The sequence below is a fragment of the Lolium perenne genome, chromosome 5, assembly GCF_019359855.2.
Source record: "Lolium perenne isolate Kyuss_39 chromosome 5, Kyuss_2.0, whole genome shotgun sequence".
Taxonomy (NCBI): Eukaryota; Viridiplantae; Streptophyta; class Magnoliopsida; order Poales; family Poaceae; genus Lolium; species Lolium perenne.
In genome coordinates, this window is record NC_067248.2 from 192,838,371 (window position 1) to 192,848,598 (window position 10,228).

The window sequence follows — 10,228 nt, forward strand, 5'->3', positions numbered from 1 at the left end:
CTTTTTCGGGTCTGTCGGGTGAATCTGCACCTCTTTTGAATTTTTCTCGGTACTGAAAGTTGATTCTTTGTTTGGCCTTCCAACGTCTGGTAGTACGTCGTAATCGGTCATGCTTTTTGACGCCAAGTACTCAGCTTGCATCCCGAAAGTTTCGACAGCCGGTGAAAATCCTTGTCGCATTTATCGGCTAAGGCAAAGCTTCCTTTGACTGTGATTGGTCCCTTTGGCCCAGGCATCCTCCACAACAGGTATGTATAGTGTGGCACCGCCATAAATCTAGCATATGCTGGTCGTCCCAACAGAGCGTGGTACTGCGACGGAAAATCCACGACTTCAAATTCGAGCCTCTCGATTCTATAATTTTCTCGGGTCCCAAACTGAACGTCGAGATTGATCTTTCCCAATGGGTAACTTGGTTTCTCCGGTGTGATGCCGTGGAACCTTGTGTACATTGGTTTCAAGTTTGCTAAGGATATGTTCATCTTCCTCAATGTATTCGCATACATAAGGTTCAAGCTGCTGCCGCCGTCTATGAACACTCGAGAGACATCAAATCCCGCGATAACCTGGCAGAATAAGTCTTGGCCGCCCTGGTCGAGGAACTTGCTGCGGATGATCTGCTATTGTGAAGCCGATATCTTGTCCTGACCAATTAAGGTACTCAACTGTCGGTGGAGGCATTTTCTCTGCCATAAACACCTGTCGTGAGATTACTTTCTGAGCTCTATTGGACGGCCTTCCCTTCTGAATCATCGACACCGCTCCATTAGAGTTAGGATCAACATAAGGTGGTGGTGCAGGTGCTGCCGCTATTCTGAGCTGATGCCGATTGTCGTCTGTGATCGCGGGAGGAGGCGGCAAGTGAATCTAGCTTCTAGGTTCTCGAGGATTTCTCTCGTGCTGCCCGCGCGTTAGCGTTTCTGCGCACCGCAACATTGCACGAAAATTTCGACAGTCTTTCTGCAAGTGCCCTGACTGTCTTTTACCGTTGCTGTCGAGGAAAAAGTGCATCTGGCACGGTCCATTCATCATCTCTTCAGGGGACACGAAGGGTCTTGGGAACCTAGGCCCGCTATTTTGCCTGCTGCGTGACTCATCCCTGTTATCACCTCGCTGTTCATTGCTTCTCTGGTAATCATCTCTCGTTGCTTCCTCCTGTATTTGTCCGAAAACCTGCCGAAATTTGTCCTGGAGCGTCATAGTTCGTGTACCGCCGAGGAAATCTTCGCCTCGGTTGATAGTTTCGACCACGGTCCTCCTCTGGCGACTGTGCCATTTGTTGTGGACAGCGTCTTCTCCATCTGCCCATTTATTTGCTATCTCCATTAACGCGGATCTTGTCTTTGGATTGGTCCTTCCCAAATCCTCGACAAAATCTCCACGCCTCGACTCCTCGCGACAAACGCATCTATCGCTCTCTCGTCAGATATATTTTCTGCTGAATTTTTGATGATATTCCATCTTTGGATGTACTTTCTCATTGGCTCATCTGGCTTTTGTCGACATGCTCTCAATTCCTCTAACGACGCGGGTTTTTTGCACGTGGATCTGAAGTTCTTGACGAACACATCCTCGAAACTTTCCCAACTGTCGATGGATCCTGGAGCGAGTTTCTTTATCCAAGATCGTGCGGCTCCACTCAAATGTACCTGGATGCTTTGCATAGCTGTTGCCCTGGTTCCTCCCGTCGCCTTCACCGTCTCCGGATAGTCGACTAGCCAATCCTCTCGGATCTTGGAGGCCGTCGAACTTCTTGAAATTATCGGGTAGCTTGAATCCCGAGGGGACTCGAGTTTTCGGACTCTCCTCGTGAAGCATGGCAAGCCGCACATATCTTCGTCGTTAAGCTCCGGAGATTGCCGATGATCCCTTCTCGCTTTGTCGTGCTCGTCGACTCTTGCTTGTGCTGCCGTATCTCTTGCTCCACTTGGTCCTTCGGGGCTGCCGCCATTGCTGCTGCAGGTCGTGGACTATTTTGCCTTGCTGTTCCTTCGGGAGGCGTTGAAACGAACGCTGTCCCCATAGCTCCAACTCTGCTATCGCCATATTGTATAGTGTTTCCCTTGGATCACCTGGAGGTGGTTTAGACGCGAGGATAAAAGCTTGTGTCGCCATATACCCAGCTTTCCGGTGTCTTAGGGATAATGTTTCCTCTTGTGTCTATCGACATAAAGGACATGTCGAGGTTTTGAACCAAGTGCTCTCTTTCTGCTTCGGGTATGTGTTGTAACCTTGATCTTCCTCTGTTCCGAGCCTCCCTGTGGCTATCACCCGAAGTTCTAGATTGTCGACTCAGATCTGCCCTTCTCTGCCGGATGCGTAAGCTGCCTCCTTTATCCTATTCAAGTCACCTGTCTGTTTTTACAATTCCCTGTCAGCTCGAGCGACCCTATATTGATCTTCTTGCAATTCTTCCGGGTGTGGCTGTGGTAGCCATTGGTTCTGTGCCGTTCATAGCTCTCGCGGCTCGTCCCACGCTGCTTGTGAAAGTTGAACTCTATCTCGCGGCTCGGCCCGACGTATTTGTTGCCCGTGCCTTGTCGCAGATTGGAGGGATCGACGTATGGATTTCCTGCATCGTCAAAAGCCTCAGATGTCTCCTCTTGATCTTCAATGGCGTAAATCTGATGATACTTTGTACTCAGATCTACGTTGGGTTTGGTGACATCATCGTTGAGATTGATGAAGACCTTGCCCACTGTGATAGATTTGTCGATGAAGTCGTAACTGTCGACATCGCTTGAGCCATCGCTTATATATGAGTCCGCAGGTGACTCAAACGACATGTCGTTGAAGATCTTGGCGAGTTTCTCTCTTGTTCTGGTGCTGATGTAGCGTGTCGCCGAAGTTTCTTCTTCTCCTGACTCGGTTGACGACGCATAGCTTGAAAAATCGGAATCGACCTTCGACGATCCCGACGAAATCGGAACCTCGACACGATACGATCCTTCCTTCTCGACGCGAAAGTGAAACCTTCCGAACGTCATCTCCATGGGCTCCGCCAGATACGCATATGCATCCAAACGGGAGGGTGGGTGAGGAACAAAATCGACAAGACCAGCAGCGATCTGTTTACCTCGATCCATTGTGTTGCTTGCGGTTGACGATGTCGAAGATCTTGAGCGTGCCATCGAGATCAGATCCTTACGCCTCTAGTTCCCACAGACGGCGCCAATTGACAAGGTATCAACTTGTCAATGCCTATGGATTGTAGGCTAGGGTTTAGTTGGAAGTAGAGGGTAAGTAGATCTCGAAGGTTTCAGCCGGAAAGTACTCGACGATTATGAAAACTAGGGTTTGTAGACAATGATTCGATTTCTTCTTTGTCCCTCGACTCCCCCTTTATATAGGAGGTGGAGCCGAGGGATTCGTGCCATACAAGTTACAGAGTCCGGGACGGTTTCTAACTCATCCCGCCAGATTACAAATAACACTTCCTATTACAACTCTTGACTTTCCTTGATATATCTTGGGCTCCCGAATCTTCTTATTCTTCGGGTAGTGGGCCTTCAGTAAACCCCGGGTACTATCTTTGGCAGGCCCATTTGGGATGCCTATGTCAATCATCCACTGAATGCTTAATCTAGCGCCAAAGGCGTACAAATCATAACATACTACAACACCAGAACATAAGAGTACGAATCATAAAGTAGCTCAACATTTTGCATCAGGGCTGGGTGGTCCTGAGACTACCGGGACGCCCCTGATGATCTCCGGGTGTGCATCCTCTTCAACGCAAAGCTGTGTACTCGGTCCACGGCCTCCTTCTGTAGGCTGGATAATCTCAGGTGCACGACATTCGTCTATGAGAGGCTCGTCATCAGTACCATCCACAGGTGCATCAGGGCTGGGTGGTCTTGAGACTACCCGGACGCCCCTGATGATCTCCGGGCGTGCATCCACTTCAACGCAAAGCTGTGTACTCGGTCCACGGCCTCCTTCTGTAGGCTGGATAATCTCAAGTGCAGGACCTTCGTCTATGAAAGGCTCGTCATTAGTACCATCCACAGGTGCATCAAACTGAGATTCATCTTCAAATCTCCCATCAAACTGAGAGACCTCTTCAACTCTATGCTTCTGCAATTAGTACATCAACCGATTAGACAAACATCTAAGGGATGCAACCTGCACAACTCCCGATTTACATATTTACCTTCTCATACGGCACATCACATGTCCCAGAGCTGAAACCCGTTTCGAAGCAAGCGTTTTTCTCTCCTTCCCGTCCATCCATCTCGCAACAAGTTAAATTTGAGTACGTAACCTTGCACGGCAATGCAAACTATTGATTGAAACAGCGGCAGCATCAATATAAATAATTAACTACATATGCCAAGACACATACAGTGTGAGCAAGATCTGCTTCTCCTGCTAAAGGATCATTATATGGTTCACCATGCTAAACCCGCCTAACATATGTGCGGTCCATCCCAAAAATGTGTAAATGATCTGCCACTACAGGGTGAGGCCTCTTCTCACCATTCATACATGTGCAGCGCGGGCAATACACGTCCAGGTTGTGACCTTCATGAGCTCTAATAAACCCCATAAAGGGTTGAACACCATTTATATATGAAGGGGGACATAAGTGGCCATGCAGTATCCAAGTTCTGTCCATCTGTTTAATTATGAGATACAGTGGTTGGTGATTAATTTAAGGCGAAGTAGGAAATGTATATCCATCGAGTACAAAACTATACTACATGATTATGCATTTCAGCAATCATGTCGAGTACAAAACAAAAAATTCCCATCGACATTTTAGCAAACAGATCGTGTACAAAACTCTGCCATGGCATTTCAGCAAATTAACGGATCGAGTGCAGAACTGACTCTATATGCCCACGCAAATGAACAAATTGATCGATGACAAATCGAGCGGAAAACTATAAAGTGCCAATTAGTTCGAGCATACTGACGAATTTTTTAGCAGCATCAAGAAAATATAAATCGTTAGGCCGTCTTGCCCGATACATGATTGAGCTAGAGATAGCAGCCCTACCGTGGATCAACTTGACCGCCGGTGCGTCTCGAGAAGAACGACGGGGAGGGAAGCTTCTTCTTCGCACGGACGGGACGGGGAGGGGAAGCTCTTCGCACGGACGGGGATAAGTTGTGTAGGGGTGGGTGGGGGTCATGCGGCCGGGCCGCCGGGTGATAATTAAGGTCGGTAGGTGGCGTTTAATGGAGTTGCGTGTGTAATTTGCCGTGCACAAGGTTGAGGAATAGGCGGTTCCCTTTGCCGCGCGCACAATTCAAACTATCCCGCCCATGTAGTTTAAATTCGCCATATTTTCGTTAAATCGACATAAAGTCATGTGAGTGGGGGAAAATTAGCAAAGTTGCTTGAAAAATAGTAAAACTCTGGAATTATCCTTTAAATATGCTCTACTTCGTGTGGAAATCGGGGTGTGGAAGCATGTTGAGCTGTTTTATTTGTACTTTCTTCATTAAAACTCCCATTTTATGCACTTTGGATGGAAAGAAATCATTTGTACATAAATTTTGACAACGCCATTTGCAAACACTAATTGTTTTACATGCCAAGATGCACCCATCCACCAAATATATATGGGGCAAAAGTTTATCACAATCTAGCAGATATGCACAATTAGTGAGGGACCCCTTTTGATTTTGTGCAATTTCCACTAATTAGGTAGAGAGAAGGGGTTAATTAATTAGGCCATGTTAGGGGTTATGTGTTTTAGATTAGGTTGTGTGGATTCAAATACAACTTCTTTATTTGTGTGCTATGATTAATCAAAACTAGATTGATCGACTGCGCACACATTATTAGAGGCGCATGCCTTTGCGCACAAAGTGCATGTGTGTGTTGTTGGCCACCAATTAACGAGAGAGAGAGAGACAGAGAGAGAGAGAGGTAGAGAGAGATCTACATACGAGAGAGCGATTGAAATCCCCAAATTAAACACATATATATATGCATGGCACATTTAATTTAATTAGAGGACCGCGAGCTAAGGCACCCCTGGCCTGCTTGATGCACAATTAAGTGTCATTGGCCTATATATAGGGTTTAATTAGGGTTTAGGGTTTAGGGTTAGGAGGTTAGGGTTTAGGGTCTAGGGTCTAGGGTTTAATGTTTATGGTGTTTAGGGGTTTAGGGGTTAGGGATTAGGGTTTATTTAATTAGGGTTTAAGGTTTATGGATCATCGATCGAGTGCGCACACACACATTATTAGAGGCACACGCGCCTTTGCGCATAAAGTGCATGTGTATATGTGTGTGTTTTTTTTGGCCAACAACGATATATAGATGATCAAGAGAGAGAGATTGAAATCCCCAAGAATATGTTCGATCAAATATATATTAAAATATATGCACGAATGCATGCATGGTAGGCCATGCATGCACACTAATTATATATATATATATATTATGAGGAAACTTAATCAAATGTGTTTTCATTCGAGAGAACTTGTCAAAATTCAAGTTAATTAATTTATCATCGATAATTATATAATTAATTAATGAATCTCAGGGAGATGTTATACAACATATGATCGATATAGGCCATGTCGTATATATTAATTGGTGTTAATCTACCGTTTAATTTGCTAGCTAGCTGCTATATATAGATCGAGCATGTTTTTATTAGATCGGGTTATAGCTAGCTAGTATCACTACTAGGGAATAGCTTATAGCCGCACTCCTTACCGCCGGCAAATACGAGTTGAAGATGCCAGCGGTAAAGCCTTTTAGGCCCTCCTCGCGTTACCGCCGGCGAATTGGTTTTGGGTCGCCGGGGATAGGGCACTTACCGCCGGCGAGTCGAGATTGGAACAGCCAGGGGTAAGGCGGACCGAGAGTACCTGGATGGGCCTCCCCTTACCGCCGGCGAGTTTGTCTCGGAGATGCCGGGGGTAACTTAACTACTGCTGGCGAAAGGGATTTGCAAGTGCCAGGGGTAAAGGGGGCTGCTGTGGGCCATTTGGGCAGAAATTACCGCGGGCATCCCGTTTCATTTTCGCCGGGGGTAAAGTTTGGGCCATTTGGGCCGAGACTACACAAGCACCCTCGCCGCCACACACGCACGAGTCGTAGCAACCTAACCCTTAGCAATATTTCCTCCACACCCACAGCCGTGGCGGCGGCGGCCACCCACCAGGACGAGCTCGCCCAAGCTGAGAGCTTTCCCCCGCGTGGCCTGTGGTTGCCGACAGGATCCTCACTCCAAGGTGGGCCGCGAGGATGCCTCCCTACCCCGGCGACCCCCCGACCCCGGCGGCTCCTACGACTATCACCCTTCCCCCTGGATCCGGCCAATGCGCCCTCCATCGGCACCCTGCTCGCTCGCGTCGGAGTTGGGTACAAAGGCGACGGCGGCCTCGGTTGGTGGCCGTCCCGATCTGCAGCATCGGCTGCTCGGAGCTCCTGCTGGTGGGGTCCTCCGAGTGCAGCTCCTTCCACAGCGCCGTCCCGATCTGCAGCGCCATCCCGAGTTGCTCGCCCCCAAGCGACCTCGACGCCGTCGCGTCGGCCTTGGCCTCCAACGGTAGCTGCTTGATGCCCTTGATTCGATTCTGAACCTGGTGTTGATTTTTTGGTGTTCAGCTAGAAATAGATGAATTCAATACTCAATTTTGATTCGATTCACTTTAGTCCACGGCAAATATAGTGAGCAATTTGATGTTTGTATTGTTGTTTGGCAAGAAAAAAGACATATTTTGACTAACTATTGCTTCAATTCGTCTAAAATTTCAGTTTCTTCATATTATTCCGAATTCTGAATTAGTTGGCTTCAGGTTCTTGTTCCTCTGGTTTGCTTCATGTCCTTGAGCAACTGCATCAACAGCGGGATCAACAAGGTGTACGTCCTCACCCAGTTCAACTTGGCCTCCCTCAACCGGCACCTCTCCAGGGCCTACAGTTTTGGCAATGGCGTCGGCTTCGGAGACGGTTTCGTCGAGGTGTGAAACTCTGGAATTCAGACTGCATGCATTTTGTTCAGGTAATTACTGTATATGTATTATTTTTCGCAGTTGTCTGTCAAAGTGCATGGTTTTCTCTGAATTTAGCCATTATGCTGTAGCAAACTCTGTCGATGTTTGAGGTAAACATATAAGTGCTATGATCATTTTCAGCAATGAACACACAAGTTAGTTCATGTTTCTTCTATGATGGATGGGTAGCTGTATTCTTTCCTTGTGAAATTCAAGTTAGTGTGGATCTAAGACTGGGGTTAAGTTTTGTTGCTAATGACCTATTTCTTCTAACAAGATACTGTGTAGACATTCATATATTGTGTGTTGTTAGGATACACTTCCTTATTTTCCGGTTTTCTTGATATTTTTTCTACTTTCTGATTTCTTTTTAACAGTGGAAAGAACTGGAACATGACTGCGTTATGTTGATATTTACAGAACTTTTCAAGTTTGATACCAATCCCGGTTCTCTTTGGGGTGAGATCAATGCTATCATGGCCCTGCACTTTGGGCATGAAGGGTGGGACCAAGGTGAAGGTGTATGATCTGATGGCATTATGATGAGTTTCTTTTTTCTCAGGATGTTTCTGTAAAACGCGGCTCTAGCTGGCCCCAACCTTGTAATATTGCTTAATTAATGGCGATGGTGGACGTTCTGGTGGCTAGTTTTTTTTTATTCTTGTACACACATAGCGCTGGCGAATATGGCATGTGCCGGTGGTACACTCAGTTACCCCCGGCGAATTGGCTAGGCGCCGGGAGTAAAAAATACCGCTGGCAAATATGGAAAGGCGCCGGGGGTAATCGCATGTTACCGCTGGCGAACACGAATGTGCCGGGGATAACCCTTTACCACCGGCGAGGTGATCGCTGGCGAATGCGAAGGCGCCGGCGGTAGCCCAAATCCATGCGCCGGTGGTAAGGCCTTTTCTAGTAGTGTATAGTTTAGGGTTATGTGTTTTAATGAACTAGGGTTTGATTAGCTAGGGGTTAGTTATATATATGGTTTAGGGTTAATGCATGGCACATTTAATTTAACTAGAGGACCGCGAGCTAGGCACCCCTGGCCTGCTTGATGCACAATTAAGTGTCGTTGGCCTATATATAGGGTTTAATTAGGGTTTAGGGTTAGCTAGGGTTTAGGGTTTAGGGTTTAGTGTTTAGGGTGTTTAGCTAGGGTCTAGGGTTTAGTTTAGGGTGTTTAGGGTCTAGGGTTTAGGGTTTAATTAGTGTTTAGGGTGTTTAGGGTTTAGGGTTTAGTGTTTACGGTGTTTAGGGTCTAGGGTTTAGGGTTTAGTGTTTAGGGTGTTTAGGGTCTAGGGTTTAGTGTTTAGGGTGTTTAGGGTTTAGGGGAGTTTTAGGGTTGTTTAAGGTTTAGGGATCATCGATCGAGTGCGCACACTAATTATATATATATTATGAGGAAACTTAATCAAATGTGTTTTCATTCGAGAGAACTTGTCAAAATTCAAGTTAATTAATTTATCATCGATAATTATATAATTAATTAATGAATCTCAGGGAGATGTTATACAACATATGATCGATATAGGCCATATCGTATATATTAATTGGTGTTAATCTACCGTTTAATTTGCTAGCTAGCTGCTATATATAGATCGAGCATGTTTTTATTAGATCGGGTTATATATAGCTAGCTAGTACAGTTTAGGGTTATGTGTTTTAATTAAGTAGGGTTGATTAGCTAGGGTTAGTTATTACATATATATGGTTTAGGGTTAATGCATGGCACATTTAATTTAATTAGAGGACATGAGGCACCCCCTGGCCTGCTCGATGCACAATTAAGTGTCGTTGGCCTATACATAGGGTTTAATTAGGGTTTAGGGTTAGCTAGGGTTTAGGGTTAGGGTTAGGGTTAGGGTTAGGTTAGGGTTTAGGGTCTAGGGTGGTTTAATTAGGGTCTAGGGTTTAGGGTTAGCTAGGGTTTAGGGTTAGGGTTAGGGTTAGGGTTAGGGTTTAGGGTCTAGGGTTTAGGGTTTAGTGTTTAGGGTGTTTAGGGTTTAGGGATTAGGGATTATTAGGGATTAGGGATTTAAGGTTTTAGGGGTTGTTAAGTTTAAGGTTTAGGGATCATCGATCGAGTGCGCACACACATTATTAGAGGCACCCGCGCCTTTACGCATAAAGTGCATGCGTATATATGTGTGTTTTTTGGGCCACCACCGATATATAGATGATCGAGAGAGGGAGAGAGAGATTGAGACTGAAATCCCCAAGAATATGTATGTTCAAATATACATTAAAATATATGCACGAA

At 46.1% G+C, this 10,228-nt stretch overlaps 1 long non-coding RNA gene across 1 annotated transcript; it reads left to right on the forward strand.

Annotated features, from left to right (window-relative positions):
* The first annotated feature begins 7,040 nt into the window (after positions 1–7,040).
* On the forward strand, positions 7,041–8,581 carry LOC127301337 (uncharacterized). The gene is made up of 3 exons (XR_011746043.1): positions 7,041–7,517; positions 7,768–7,973; positions 8,386–8,581. It is a non-coding gene; the product is annotated as an uncharacterized lncRNA (long non-coding RNA).
* Positions 8,582–10,228: the final 1,647 nt, after the last annotated feature.